Raw genomic sequence first — 17252 nt, 5'->3', positions numbered from 1 at the left:
TCATTCCTGAAAGTAAAAGAATGACAAAACATATCTGTCTTCTAAGTTCAAGTGAAAATTTAGATCTCTGAAATACGAATTGTGATCAGAATTTAATATTCATTATGGTACATGTTGTATGTATGTATACTATTCAGATTTTGTTTACCAGTCTATAGTAAGGCAGTAAACTGTCTTCCCTTGTATTCAGAACCTGCTACATAATTTGCAGGGCCCACTGCAAAATGAAAATGTTCAAAATCAGTGAGAATTTCAATGCAGAGACAGCAAAGCCCTTCTGAGCACAAAATCCTGTGTGCTATACATGTCACACAAACTTGAACCTGGTCCTGCCTACAATAGTGTTTAGATTAGGCCTTTTGTACCTTATCACATTTCACCTATTATATTATGCTAAACGTATTTTTCTTTATTACACAATTGTTTTTTGTACGTTCAAAAGGCTAAACTCAACCTTTTACTTAGAAAATTATTTTCAACCAATTTAAGTAAACTGAATAATAAGATATATCCACTGTTTTGGGGATACTTATGACAATGGCACCCCACTCCAGTACTCTTGCCTGGAAAATCACATAGACAGAGGAGCCTGGTAGGCTGCACTCCATGGGGTCGCTAAGAGTCGGACACGGCTGAGCGACTTCACTTTCACTTTTCACTTTCATGCATTGGAGAAGGAAATGGCAAGTCACTCCAGTGTTCTTGCCTGGAGAATCCCAGGGATGGGGGAGTCTGGTAGGCTGCCATCTATGGGGTCGCACAGAGTTGGACACGACTGAAGAGACTTAGCAGCAGCATGACTGTGAAAATAAAAACAGAAATGAAAATCACACAATGCTATTTATCAAGTGAGTAATTAGAAAGTACTGCCTTAATGAAGATGATAGTGAGATAGTTTTGATAAAACTCATCCAAGTTTTAAAATATGAGATAAGTAATTAAAGTTCAAGAGAACACTTGCAATACCACATTCCTAAGAACAACCAGTAAAACCTGCTTAACTGAAGGGGAGATGATGGCCAAACACAGCTGACCCTGAAACTAATGGAACACTGATGATAACTGAGGAGAAGGACCACTACAGGCCAAAGGGGAAGCCTAATAGGCAGATGACAGTTCAGCAAAGACTCACTGCCATAGCCACTACGTGCAGACCTTGCGAGTTGGGAATACAGATGAGAACAGGCTAAGATTGCTTTTTATCTAGCTGAAAGTGATTGTCTCTGGAGGTTAAACAGTGTCAGAATACAGACAGAGATAGTAGATATATCATGTAATACTTGACACTGTTTCCTTTCCATAGAAAAATATAAATAAAAGAGATCCAATAGATTAATGAGGCACCAAACAGGCAACTGAAGTTTCAGTTCAGTTACTCAGTCATGTCTGACTGTTTGCAACCCCATGGACCGCAGCACGCCAGGCTTTCCTATCCATCACCAACTCCCGGAGCTTGCTCAAACTCATGTCCATCGAGTTGGTGATACCATCCAACCACATGTTGTCCCCTTCTCCTCCTGCCTTCAATCTTTCCCAGCATCAGGGTCTTTTCCAAGGAGTCAGTTCTTTGCATCAGGTGGCCAAAGTATTGGAGTTTCAGCTTCAGCATCAGTCCTTCCAGTGAATAATCAGGACTGATTCCCTGTAGGAAGGACTGGTTGGAGCTCCTTGCAGTCCAAGGGACTCAAAAGTCTTCTCCAACACCACAGTTCAAAAGCATCAATTCTTCGGCACTCAGCTTTCTTTCTAGTCCAACTCTCACATCTATACATGACTAGTGGAAAAACCACAGCTTTGACTAGATGGACCTTTGTCACCAAAGTAATGTTTCTGCATTTTAATATGCTGTTTAGGTTGGTCATAGTTTTTCTCCCAAGGAGCAAGCATCTTTTAATTTCATGGCTGCAGTCACCATCTGCAGTGATTTTGGAGCCCAAGAAAATAAAGTCTCTCACTGTTTCCATTGTTCCTCCATCTATTTGCCATGAGGTGATAGGACTGGATGCCATGATCTTCATTTTTTGAATGCTGAGTTTTAAGCCAGCTTTTTACTTCACCTCCTCTTTCACTTTCATCAAGAGGCTTTTTAGTTCCTCTTCACTTTCTGAAATAAAGGTGTTATCATCTGCATATCTGAGGTTAATAATATTCTCCCAGCAATCTTGATTCCAGCTTGTGGGTCATCCAGCCTGGTACAGAGTAATTGATAATTTGCTAAAAGTCAAAGATCTAACCCTCTACTGCAAGTACTAGCACGGGCAGGAACTAACTTCAGACTTCCTTAAATTCTGCCTGAAATTAGGCATATGAAAAGTTTTTTGTAAAATTTCCACTTGAGCACTGGAAAAACAGTGTTAAGACAAAGTAAAGCATCAGTTGTATATATCATCTATCATTTTATTTCTGATAGCTAATGAGCTTTCGCTTTTCTATTCTAAAATTGTGCAGCACACTACCTAACTTCTTAAACAGAATATTTACATGATGCATATAATGTGCCAGATATCTTCACTATGCGGTTTATTGGACTATGTAACACTATACTTATATGAGTCACCCAAATGTGAGGATGTGGGTGAAGGGTTGCCATCCCCTGGTCTTTGCCATAAGTTTGGAAAATCTGACGGAGTTGTATTCTTTCTCCATCATCTCTTCACGCTACTGTTTTGATTGAAAAGAATGATACAGTCCTATAAAAAATAGCACAGATTGTTTTCTAGTTTTTTTGATTCAACTTCTACCTTATTTTCTATTTTCTTCTACTTCCTCATCACTGTTGAGTTGGGATCTTCCCAACCCAGGGGTCAAACCCAGGTTTCCTGCTTTGCTGGCAGATTCTTTACCATCTGAGACACCAGGGAAAGCCCTATGTAGTAAGTAGTTCACATATTTAGTAAATAGTTCACATATTTATTTATAGAAAATAGCTCACAAAATTGTTTATACATTACAATACTATACATTTATTATCTATATCTATATAATTATAAGATAGCTATATATTTTGTTATAGCTTTTAAATTACTATTACCTAATTTTTATATTATGATACATAATTAGATATTCTAAAGAGACACTTGCTTTAGCTCATAGTATTCTTGGTGTATTTTTTAGAATGAATACAGTGACAGCTTACAACTCCTATAAAACATCTGAAATATCTCAGGCAGATAGTCAGCTGTGTTTGAGGAAACATTTTCTGATTTTGTCAGTGTTCCTTTTGTGGTATTGGCATAGCCATAATATAGCATGGAGAATTCCTAACAATGTTTTTATATGTTAGGTTTTAAAATGACTTTCTATCTTATTTTTGTCTCTAATTTAGTTTAAATAAAACTTAAAATTATCTGTGTAGTCTTATTATAGATAACCTTTTTTCAAAGAAAGAATTGAAGCTTATTACATTTCATAGTCATATGTCCTGAACATATCACTTGCTTTCCTTTCTTTGTGAAGAAGCATGAATGGAATACAAAGAGATTCAGCGTCAGACATAACTGAGATTAATGCCAGCTTCATCATTTTAAGAAGATACGGCTCTATTACGAAAGCCTGGAAAAATATGTTTGTTCAAATGCATGTGTCCGCTTTCCTAGTTTAGTTATTGTTCTTAAGGAATTAGCTTCAAATGTTAATATTTAATGTATTCTCTTCCCCTCTGTACCAAGTGGATTTATTTTTCCTTCTGTATGACTTTGCTTAAACCCAACATCAAAGTCCCAAATATTGTTCCATAAACAAGAAGATATTTATTCTCTAATGAAAACTTACTTCAATAATAATAATAAGTGCATCAAGCAATGGAGAAAGAAAAAATGGAGGCTAGTGAAAATATAGCTGGTCCACGATCACTGTTGTGATAAGAACAAGCTTCTATTTTGATCAATTTTACTTTTTCTATAGTGTTGGGACATAGTTTTCCATGGGTCACTCAGTCTTTTATTGTTGCTTAATGTGCCAAAAATTCGAAGCCTTGAGTCAGTTTTCGGGATTGCCTTTTCGTAGAATACCCTTGAGGGATGAGGTGTATCTTCCACTGTGACAAAGAGAAGGCTCAGCCCATACAATAACTAGATTTCCCCAAGCTCAGAGTTCTTCTACAATGAGATCCACTTTGTTACGTTTATCATCTGCCCCAGATTCACCCTCAGGAGACTTGGGAGTAAGAGAAACTGAAGCAAATATGCTGATGCGCAGGCACCTGGCTGTGTTATGAGTTAACACGTCATTGTCTCTGACCCAGGAGTCCTGTGTCTTCTACCAGCATCCGAAAAAATGGTAGCAGACTACCTTTTTAGCCATAAGGATAAGTTAAGATTAAATTTTAGAAATGAAAGTTTTCATGATGTGGATAGGTTCGTGAATAAGATGACTTTTTGGAAGAGGAAGTACAAAGAAGGTTCAGAGTTAGGAGAAACCCTGAGACCTGAGAATGTGTTGTGCTATGTTGTGCTTAGTCATTCTACTGCTGCTGCTGCTGCTAAGTCGCTTCAGTCGTGTCTGACTCTGTGCGAACCCATAGACGGCAGTCCACCAGTCTTGTCCAACTCTCTGTGACCCCCATGGATTGCAACCCTCCAGGATCCTGTCCATGGGGGTTCTCCAGGAGAGAAACTAGAGTGGGTTGCCATGCCCTCCTCCAGGGGATCTTAACCCAGAGATCAAACCCAGATCTCCTGCAATTGAGGTGGATTTTTTACCTACTGAGTCACCAGAAAAGTCCACAATCTGAGAATGCATTCACCCAAATAGTGGGCAAGAGAGAAGGTAGTAGTGTCCTAATTGCTAATGACCTTGAGCAACAACAAGTAGAATTGAAGCAACAAACAGCCCAAGTGGAATCTACTTGTTGACTACTCTCCTCTGAGGAGGAACAGGAAGAGATATCATGGTAATGGGCCAGCAACTACTATGGCTGCAGTCGATAGATGAGGTGACGATGGGTAGGAAGCCTGGTTCCTGAAAGCTTAAAAAAAAAAAAAAAAATGGCATCAGCAATGAGAAGCTTGAATTTTGAGAGAGACTGGATGAACCAAAAACACAGAGGTCTCTTTGGTTGGGTTGTGATCCATCTTGCTTATTAGTATGGAGCCACTCTTTCACACAGTACCTTTGATCCACCTTGCTACTTCTACTTTAACCTTAGCTGCTTTTTTTCAATCCCTGGGTTCAGAGGATCTCTTGGAGGAGGAAATTGCAATCCACTCCAGTATTCTTGCCTGGGAAATCCCATGGACAGTGGAGCCTGGTCGGCTACAGTCTATGGCATTGCAAAGAGTCGGACACAACTGAGTGACTAAGTACAGCTTTTAGGACAAAGATGATTAGGGATGAGGCCAAGATCTTAGACCTCTCTTCAGAAGGGAGCCAAGGCTAAATGAACTTGTCTGAGTATACTGGAGAGCTTTGGAAAGTATTAATGCTTATGGTTCCACTGAATTCTTGCACCAAAGTCACTTTCCACCAAGTCTGTTAGGCAGAGAAGGAAACTGAATTCAATCTATTGACTGTGGGACAAAGTCACTGTGGGACAGAGATGCTAACATGGCCTTGCAGATGCCGCTTTCAGCTGATTCAATTCTCTACTGCAGTGGCTTTGACATCTGCACATACTATTGAATTGATGTGCTACATGCTTCTATCTCCAGTCCCATAAGGGTTACAGAGAATTCACCTTTTCAAAGATTACCATGAGGGAAAAAATAGTAGTGGGGCAGATCAATCCCTTCTCCCCTTCCCACTTAACCCTCTACCCTCTCCCTTCCTGCCTAATCAAACAGAAGCAAAATGAACTACAAGAGAGAGAAATGAAAACCAAATTTTAGTTAAAGATTTAATGGCTGCCAGAGTACTCATAGCAGAGAAGGCAATGGCACCCCACTCCAGGACTCCTGCCTGGAAAATCCCATGGATGGAGGAGCCTGGAAGGCTGCAGTCCATGGGGTCGCACGGAGTTGGACACGACTGAAGTGACTTAGCAGCAGCAGAGTACTCATAGAGATTATTTCTCAGAATAGTGGCTACCAGATGAAACTACCAATTATATCCCTTTTGTTTACTTAAAAAAGTCACATTTTAACCAGCTACTAAACTTCTCTTGAATTAGTACCCATGGCTCATAGAGGCTTGTACCTCTATGTGCGTGCTAAGTTGCTTCAGTTGTGTCTGATTCTTTGTGACCCCACGGACTATAGCCTGCCAGGCTCCTCTGTTCATGGGGATTCTCCAGGCAAGAATACTGGAGTGGGTTGCCAGGCCTTCAAGGGGATCTTCCTGACCCAGGGATCAAACCCAAGTCTCTTATATCTCCTGCATTGGCAGGCATGTTCTTTCCAACTAGAATCAACTGGAGCCCTTGTACCTCTACAATGACATCCTTATTTGGGAGTGCATCAGTTTGAATTCAATGACTAACAAAATGGAAAATACTCAGTAGGTTTTCTTGGTTAAACAGGTACAATCTGTTCAAGAGCGCAATTGACCTGACCCTAGGACGTTTCAGATTTGCATGAAAACATGCTGTTCCTCCTTTAAGGAAACTTCATCCCCGACTTGAATGTCTAAAAAATGATATTTGCTCAATAGGGAGTTTAATTAATGGGCATCATTCACTGATACTGTGGCTATTGGTTAAGAGCTGCAACCTCATCCCACTGACAACTCTGAAGACCAATGGTGGTGAAGGCTGGTCATCACAATAGGTTGAATTTGAAGCGGTGACCCTTTCCTTAGACAGTACTTCAGTGGATTATGTTATATTTTTATATAATGCTGTACATAACATGCATGTATATAATAGGCATGGTTTTACTAGCTCTGAAGCTGCTGCCAGTGGCCTAGCCATCTGTTCTATTACTTGGAAGACTACAAAATGGCAGATTAAAGATGATCTTTTCTATGGCTGCAGAATGTCGAAGGCAGTTGTGGTTGTTCATCTGACAGTCTGAGCTGCGCATGCAGATAATCACAGTAAGGGTCATTCTCTGATGAGACTCAGTGGAATCAGCCACTGATCGAGCCTGCCATTGGTGCCATTGTTGCCTAGATGCATCATCACATAAGGCATGATGGTTTCCACTCATAAACTGGACACAATGGAAAAGGTCAAATCTTTTCAATGCAGAAGCTAAGTATAATAAAGACTTCACTTTTTGATGTTTCACTGCTGACAACTTTTAAGCCTCACTCTTCACTTTTCCTTTGCTGTCCCACATCTGGTCAAACTAACGAGAAAGCCTATGTGAGCCCTCTTTCGGTGCTGCCAGGAAGTTCAAATCACCCACCAGAACACTCACACTGCTCTACCACCTAACCACCAAAAGACTCCCAAGCCAGTCTCTCTCCCTAATCTCTCAAGCTGGTTTACTACCTGCCTGTGAGCCACTGCGCTCTTCCTAGAAATCCTTGCCATATGAGTAAGAAAACTTCCCATATACTTACAGTGTATCTGTGGCATTAGCACTGAAAATATTCAAGCCAAATTTAGGGGTGGAAAAATATATCCTATTTCTGTGGAATCTTTAAAACAGTTGGAGAAGAGACAAGTGTGAGCATCTAGACAATGACCAGCACATCTCAGGTCCCTCTTTTTTTCTCTGACTTGCGAACTGCTGGTGAGCACGGTTTTTTATCTCTACTGCTGCCTGCTGACAATTTGCACTTTAGGCTGTTTTATGTTGCATTTGCTGAGTTGTACTGAGTCTCTGTTATATTATAGATTGAAGTCAGAAGTCTGGGTAATTGAAATTTAGGAACAGGTATATGAGCCTAGAGCTCTCCCTGAAATAGCTCCGGGTTGTGTATCTTGGCCCAGACTGATCTGTGTGTACCAGACTGAATTTTGTGTCTCAATTCCAACATAAACTGTGCTAGGCACAGTGTCAGTTGTCCTGTAACCATTGGTCATCCGTGAAATTGGAATTAGCAAGTTTTTACAGTGTGGTGATAGTCCAGAGATAATACATGACAGAATTTGTATTTGAAACAAGATATTCCTGATACTAAAACCTCTTCATTTATGCATACACTATTTAAAATGCTTATTTAAAATTAAATTATACAAAGCATGCAAATGACTTCACGATGGAAAAGAGTAAGATGAGAAATTCTTAGCATGGTCTTATTTCTTCCTCAAACTGTCAAGTGTATGAGAGAGAAAAGAAAGAAAGGGAGTGAGGAGAGAGAGCGTGAATGTGGGTGAAAGGCGTTAAAGCCAATAAAATATGACTTTTATTGCTTGAATGATAAGACAGTATGATTCACTTAATCAATCATTGATTTAATTTATAGCTCCCTTTATTGCATTTCATAAAGCAGGCAGTTTGAAAATTTATCACCAGAGCATGTCTAGAGAACTGAGAATCATACATATTTTTAGAGCCTTGACTTTCTCAGGATGTGAAAATACATAATAAACAGATTTTATTTTATATCAAACTAATTATATTTTATAATGAGAAAAATCATGCTATAGAGAAGCTAAAATTTTAAACATCAAAAAAGACTTCAAAAAAAGGTAAACACAGGAAAGGCTGAAACCACTAAATGTCTAATTGTGCATCAGGTTATAAATATAGGATACAGGACATAATATAGAACATAAACCTTATGTCATCAAATGACACATTGCTGAACTATCATATATTTTCATTACTTATTACCACTGATAATGGAGAGGTTTCTTTTAAAAATATGGGTAAAGAACATGCGAATTTATATATTGGATTGTATCAGTAAAGGCCTAGTCAGGAGAAAGAAGTCATTTCTATTATTTTAAGAGACAATTTAACATAAAATTATTAATTAGATATATATATGTATATATATAACTTTAACCTAATTATATATCATTATATATATATTTATTTATTTATGTGCTGGGTCTTTATTGCACTGTGCAGTCTTTCTCTAGATGTGGGGCTCAGGCTTAGTTGCCTTGTGGTATGTGGGAACCTAGTTAACTCACCAGGGATCAAACCACAACCCCTGCATTGGGAGGCAGACTCTCAACCACTGGACCACTTTTTCAAGGAAGTCCCAAAAATTATTTTAGCCCTAGAAATTTCCTGACACCTTAGGGATCAAATAGCTAAACTGCACCTTCTAATAGATGTTGCATGCTTAAAACAAATATTTTAGAAAGAGTTGAAGAAATCAAATTTATTCTGAGACCTGAGGGGAAGTGGATATGTTGAGGGATGGGGGAGGAGAGGAGGAAAGGGGGCTTGTCACGGGAAGGGACCATCACGAGGAAAGGCAGCCTGGCAAGAATAAGCAGGCTGCTTTCTGTGGGGGGCATGTTTCACCCACATTATCCTACTTAATTCCAAACTCCTTTATGGAACATGTGTGCTCACTCACTCATTATCTCCCTTTTTAAAGAGATTTAAAGAGGACAAAGTAAGACTTACTGTTTTGATTGAGACAACAGAGCCAGAAAATTGTGGTTAGATTTGAATTCAGGAGAAGAAAGTACCCATTCTTAACTATTAACGTGCTTCTCTGGGTGTTACAACATTTTTTGAGGTTGGTTAACCAGCAGAGAAACAGAACTAATTGCTTTCTCAACCACATCAACAGTTGATACATATTTGAACTTCATGTTTGAGGTTTCTGTGCATTAGATTTTTTTTATCAAGTATTTATACAATTTTAATTGCTCTTGATCCAGTGAACATTTAATGAGGAACAAATTTCTGATTACGCTAGTGGTGAGAAAAATGCAAATTACTACTAAAAGCTTTTACAAGCAAAAACTAAAATTTGCAGGTAAATATTTTTCTGCAAAAGGGCTCATTGGTTTTTAGTAAAAAGTATCATTTCTTATGCCATAATTTAGTAATTTTCTCAAACACAGGTAGATTTTCCAGGCAAGAGTACTGGAGTAGGGTGCCATTGCCTTCTCCGAGAGAGAAAGAAACTCAACAAAATATCTAAACTTTTCACAAACATCCAGGTTGGAAATTTAAAGATTGTTTTTAATAGTTCATTAATTAGGTCTTTGCTTCTTGGCACTATCACAAAAAATGTATTTCTCTATCTGTAACAATGAGGTCTTATTTTATTCATCTGGAAAATTGAGATAATAATACCAACTTTACAGGGTATTGAGAGGATTAGGCAATACATATGTATGTGGAAACATCTCCATGATGAATTTTTAAAATTATTTATTTATTTATTTGGCTGCACCAGGTCTTGTTTGAGGCATGCAAGATTTAGCTCCCTTGTCAGGGATTGAACCCAGGCCCCTTGTAATTGAGTCTTAGCCACTGGACCACCAGGGAAGTCCCTCCAAGATGAATTTGAAGAAAGAGTAGGTGTAGGACTGATTACAGAACTTCATACATAAAGGTCAGATGTAAGAAAGATCATGGTGTTCTTAAAGAAATAAACTGATGAACCAACACTGATTTTTTTTTTTTTTTTTTTGTGGTTAGGTGCTCTCATTTTCAGTGACTTGAAGGATGATCTAGCTCTTCAGACTCTTTAATCTCTCCAGTTTGCTGGAGATAAATTATTTCATCCAGCTTCTAAATACTGCATGAATTGCATCTTCAATAAAAATGTATTTATTTCCATCCCTTAGGAGAATCCACCTATTTAGGAGATACTATCCTTTATACAAGTTTGTGATTCCTTCCCCATAAAGATATTTCATGTTGCAGCTTCTTCCAAGGCAAAAAGTGGGGAATTTTTGACAAAGGGATATAGTTTCAACCCCCAGTCTCACCATTTTCAAACTGGATGACTGTTGGAAAGTATGGTGTTTTCCTCAAGATGATGCAAATTATGAATTTCTACCTCACAGAGACTTGTTATGTTGAATTAGATAAGATGTAAATAAATCATCAGGTAGTAAACTCTTATTCAATTCACCCCAACCTTTTTATAAAGGAAATACAATCCTTTTCTAATCATTTTAGTATCCCAAAATGTCTGGAAGACATTGTTCTTGATTTTATGTTTATGATTTATATTATCATGATTTGTTTTGTATGGTTTCCTGGTAGCATAGCTAGACTAAGACAGAATATAACCACAGTGACATAATTGATTGTGCAGAACATGTCAAACATGTGCAGAGAATATCGAGATGAGAAAAATGATCCTTTTTGTTCGTTAGGAATTTTACGCATATTAGGATGGAAGAGATAAACTCATTATAAAATGCTGAGTTAAATGAACAAAATGATGGCAAGATCTCTACAACACATCAAGAGAAAGTATCACTCTTATGTGGATTCTATAAATAGCAATAGTGACAGGAAATGGCAAATATCAGATAATTTTACAGGATGAATCGGCTTTTCCTTTTCACACACTAACTGGAAAAAGCAAATAATCTTTAGATAGAAACTAAGAATTACTGCCAAAGAAAGTTGGCCCTGAAGCTGTGATTGCCAAGGTGGGGTAGATGCAGTGGTATAAACATAAACACATTTTTTAAAAAGTTAAAAGCATCTAGAATGCCCTTTACATAGAAACAGGTCATTGTGTACTGTATATTCTCATATTTTAGTAATCTAACCTTTACTTTATTATGAAATATACAAAGTATGAGCTGAGTAAAGTGAAAGTTGCTCAGTCGTGTCTGACTCTTTGCAACCCCATTGACATACAGTCCATGGAATTCTCCAGGCCAGAATACTGGAGTCGGTAGCCTTTCCCTTCTCCAGGGTATCTTCCCAACCCAGGGATCGAACCCAGGTCTCCCATATTGCACATGGATTCTTTACCAGCTGAACCACAAGGAAAGCCCATGAACTGAGAGGTGCAACTATTTTGTTAAAACTGAAGCATGCTAAATCTCTTCAGTCATGTCTGACTCTCTGTGACCCCATGGACTGTAGCCTGCCAGGCTCCTTTGTCCATGGGATTCTTCAGGCAAAAATACTGGAGTGGGTTGCCATTTCCTCCTTCAAGGAATCTTCCCAACCCAGGGATGGAACCCTTGTCTCTTACATCTCCTGCATTGGCAGGTGGGTTCTTTACCACAAGCCCCATCCCGGGAAGCCCATGTGAAAACTAACCCCAAGTAAATCAGGTAAACTTTTTTACTTCCCTTTTCATCCAATAAGTGGCATGAGAGTTCTGATACCCTATGCTGGATTCTTCTAAGACATTTCTCTACTATCATACCTTTTATGAATGATACCAGAAATGGTAGGCACCTAACTAACAGAAGCAGAAGATATTAAGAAGAGGTGGGAAGAATATACAGAAGAACTGTACAAAAAAGATCTTCATGACCCAGATAATCACAATGGTGTGACCACTCACCTAGTGATAGACATCCCGGAATGTGAAGTCAAGTGGGCCTTAGGAAGCAACACTATGAACAAAGCTAGTGGAGGTGATGGAATTCCAGCTGAGCTATTTCAAATCTTGAAAGATAATGCTGTGAAAGTGCTGCATTCAATATGCCAGCAAGTTTGGAAAACTCAGCAGTGGCCACAGGACTGGAAAAGGTCAGTTTCATTCCAATCCCAAAGAAAGGCAATGCCAAAGAATGCTCAAATTACCACACAATTACACTCATCTCACATGCTAGTAAAGTAATGCTCAACATTCTCCAAGCCAGGCTCCAGCAGTACGTGAATCCTGAACTTCCAGATGTTTAAGCTGATTTTAGAAAAGGCAGAGGAGCCAGAGATCAAATTGCCAATATCTGCTGGATCATCGAAAAAGAGAGTTCCAGAAAAACATCTATTTCTGCTTTATTGACTATGCCAAAGCCTTTGACTGTGTGGATCACAATAAACTGTGGAAAATTCTGAAAGAGACGGGAATACCAGACCACCTGTCCTGCCTCTTGAGAAACCTATATGCAGGTCAGGAAGCAACAGTTAGAACTGAACATGGAACAACAGACTGGTTCCAAATAGGAAAAGGAGTATGTCAAAGCTGCATATTGTCACTCTGCTTATTTAACTTACATGCAGAGTACATCGTGAGAAACCCTGGACTGAAGGAAGCATAAGCTGGAATCAAGATTGCTGGGAGAAATAATAACCTCAGATATGCAGATGACACCACCCTTATAGCAGAAAGTGAAGAGGAACTAAAGAGCCTCTTGATGAAAGTGAAAGAGGAGAGTGAAAAAGTTGGCTTAAAGCTCAACATTCAGAAAACTAAGATCACAATATCCAGTCTCTTCACTTCATGGCAAATAGATGGGGAAACAGTGGCTGACTTTATTTTTCTGGGCTCCAAAATCACTGCATATGGTGATTGCAGCCATGAAATTAACCAACGCTTACTCCCTGGAAGGAAAGTTGTGACCAACCTAGGCATCATATTGAAAAATGGAGACATTACTTTGTCAAAAAAGGTCCATCTAGTCAAGGCTATGGTTTTTCCAATGGTCTTGTATGGATGTGAGAGTTGGACTGTGAAGAAAGCTGAGTGCCAAAGAATTGATGCTTTTGAACTATGGTGTTGGAGAAGACTCTTGAGAGTCCCTTGGACTGCAAGGAGATCCAACCAGTCTATCCTAAAGGAGGTCAGTCCTAGGTGTTCATTGGAAGAACTGATGTTGAGGCTGAAACTCCAATACTTTGGCCACCTGATATGAAGAGTTGACTCATTGGAAAAGATCCTGATGCTGGGAAAGATTGAGGGCAGGAGGAGAAGGGGATGACAGAGGATGAGATGGCTGGATGGCTTCACTCAATGGACAGGGGTTTGGGTGGACTCCAGGAGCTGGTGATGGACAGGGAGGCCTGGCATGCTGCAGTTCATGGGGTTGCAAAGCATCGGACCCGCCTGAATGACTGAACTGAACTGAACCCAGATATTAATTTCTCAATGCTAAACTGACTTTATAGGAGCACAAGTCTCTTCCATTTCTAAGTAAACAATTTTCATTGAAGTATGAGTGTATATAAAGAAAAATGCACAGAGTGCAAAGCTTTTGTACATATTTTTGCATCCTGGTTATCTCCACTCTGATAAAAAAAAAATAGCACTTCTGAAATATTTCTGTGTTCTCCTCCAGGCATTACCCACCAGAGCAATTGTCATTCTGACTTCTGTCACTGTAGATTGATTTTGCCTTTATAGAAATGGAACCCAACAATCTTGTTTCCTACTCTGGCTTACTTTCTTCGACACTGTATCTGTGAGACATGTGTGATATCATGAGTAGCGGTAGTGTGTTCATTTTTATTGCTGCATAGTTTTTCATTGCATAATTATGAGATCATTTAGCCAGTCTGAGAAGTATACAGTTTTTCTTGAGATTTTGGCTAGTAAATATATGTCAAATATTATTATTATATTTGAATATAATGTTTTAGTACACATATATATACAGTTTTGCTGAGTATATTCCTAGGAGTAAAATATCATAGGATGTTGTGCATATTAAGCAAGATTTACTAGAAATTGCCACATAATTTTTCAAAGTGGTTTTATTAATTTATATATCAGCATTGTAGAAGTATGTAGGAGTGTCTCATTATGGTCTTAATTTTCTTTTCCCTGATGACTAATACTGTTGAGCTACTTTTCTTTAAAAAAAAAATCACTGGAGAATGGATTTCAAGTCTTTTGCTTGCTCATCCTTTTTTATGTATTTCTTTCTTCAAGGTATAGGAAATCTTTTATATTTTAGAAACCTATTTGTTGGTATGTATATCAGATACTGTGTACAAATATGTAGTTTCATTTCTTTTAAGGGTGACTTTTACGGAAAAGTCTTAATTTCAATGCAAGCCATTTAATCAATATTTTTCTTTATATGTAGCTTATTATATAATGCTAATGAAATATTTTTCTATCCCAAGGATCTGTTCTTTTGTGTTATTTTCCAGAAGCTTGATCATTTAATCTTTCAGATTTGGGTTTAAAATCCTTCTAGCACTAAGTTTTGTATATGATATGCCATAGGAATCAAGATTTATTTTTTCCTCTGGATATCTAGTTGTCTCTGGTAACTGGTGATCTCTCACCGGTCTCTCTCACTGGACATTAATTATGCATGCTCAAACAATTTCATATAAAACAAAGCACTGAAGATACATTTTTTTATGCCTGACTTCCTTCTCATAGCATATGCTTTTGCAATTCATTCATTTTATTTTGTGGTCAATAGTTCATCCACTATTGTTATTGCAGGGGAGAATTCCGTTGTATGAATATACCACATTTGCTTAGCTGTTCACCTCTTGTTAGCTATTTTGTTTGTTTCCAGTTTTTGATTACTGGGAATAAAGCCGATGTGACTATGTACACAATATTTTGTGGACATCTGTTTTTATTTCTCTTGGGCCCATACTCAGGAATGGATATGATGGATACCATGATAAACGTATGCTTAATTTTTCAAGAAAGTATTAAATCTTTCCAAAGCAAGTATACTATTTTATACTTTTCTGTCACTATATAGGCTTTCCTGCTGGCTCAGTCATTAAAGAGGTTGCCTGTGATGTGGGAGACCTGGGTTCAATCCCTGGATCAGGATGATTCCCCTGGAGAAGGAAATGGCAACCCACTCCAGTATTCTTGCCTGGAGAAGTAATTCCATGGACAGTCCATGGAATTAATTCCTGGTGAGCTACAGTCCATGGGGCCACACAGAGTCTAATCACTATATTAGAGTCTCATTTGCTCCATACATTCTGCAGTACTCGGCATTTTTCAAACCCAATTTACCATTTTATTTCTCTTTCATGGTTAGTGATTTTGTGTCATGACTAGGAAATTTTTGCCTACCCTAAAGTCAAGAATACTATATTCTAGAATTTTGTAGTGTTTGATTTTGTGCTTGCATCTATGAGCCGTTTTAAGTTAAACGCTGAGTATGGTACTCCAGTACTCTTGCCTGGTAAATCCCATGGACAGAGGAGCCTGGTGGGCTGCAGTCCCTGGGGTTGCTAGGAGTCGGACATGACTGAGCGACTTCACTTTCACTTTTCACTTTTATGCACTGGAGAAGGAAATGGCAACCCACTCCAGTGTTCTTGCCTGGAGAATCCCAGGGACAGGGGAGCCTGGTGGGCTGCTGTCTATGCGGTCGCACAGAGTCGGACACGACTGAAGCGACTTAGCAGCAGCAGCAGCATGGTATGATGAGAGGATTGAAGTTGAAATTTTACCGTTTCCCCTTTGGTAAAAATAACTGTGTGTGTGTGTGGGTGGGGGGAGGGGGATTATTTCTGGACTCTTGATTCTGTTCCTCTTATCTATATACTTATTTTAACACCAATAAAAGATTATTTTGATTATTGATTGATTCATAATAACTCTTGATATCAGATAGTCTAAGTTCTCAAACTTTATCCTTTATTTTTAAACTGATTATGCTCTTCTAGATCCTTTGCATTTCTATATGAATTTTAGAATTACCTTAAGATTCCTACACAAAGTGATTGGAGTTACATTACGAAATAAATCGAACAAATTAGTAGGAATCTGTATATTAAGATAAATTCACTTTCCAGCCTGTGAAAATAGTTTATTTCTTCATTTATTTGATTATTCTCCCCTCTGTCGTTTAGTTTAAAATTGGAGAGAAGATGTCTGCTCTCATTCAAAACTTCTGATTTAAAATGCACATCTTTCTTTCCTTTTGGTCACTATAGGATCAGAGTTCTAAAGCTGGCTTTGTACTCATCCAGAGTTGAGAGTTAAAATATATTTTACCAGGGTACTGTGTTTAGGACATGAGACTGTGATGTTAATTTTGTACGCATTGTTCACATATCACACACGGGAGGATGGAATTTGTTTGTATGAAAAGAAATCTTTCCTTAATTATCAAAATGTGTACTCATGTTGTAAGCTCATTTAAGGGAATATTTATGTACAAACTCACTCAATTTCACTTGACACATAGCAATTCGATCCTTAGGAAACCATATATGGCAAATGCAGTCACTGCAAATGCTGGCACTGTTTAGGAAAGAACACATACACACACACATAAAATAATAGATAAAACCGAAAAAGGCAACTCTTAAAACTGGGCAGAGAAAAAACCAACAGAATTTATAACTATTCCCTTTAAATAAAAGCTGGACAAAATTTATCAACAGAAAGACTTTTATTTGGGAAATCTTACTCTCTGTTTTATTGGGCATATCAACTTCGGGATCAGTGAAATACCAGTTAGTTATTGGATTTTAAAACCCACTTAAAAAGACAAAAATCTTCATTCTTTACATATGCTCTCTTCTCTAAATTGTTTAGAACTTGAATACTCAAATTATGACTGGACACAGAGATAATAAATTTTGTATGTCTTTCAT

The sequence above is a fragment of the Capricornis sumatraensis genome, chromosome 17 (genome assembly GCF_032405125.1).
Source record: "Capricornis sumatraensis isolate serow.1 chromosome 17, serow.2, whole genome shotgun sequence".
In the NCBI taxonomy this organism is placed as follows: Eukaryota; Metazoa; Chordata; class Mammalia; order Artiodactyla; family Bovidae; genus Capricornis; species Capricornis sumatraensis.
Note: the sequence above shows the minus strand (reverse complement) of the source record.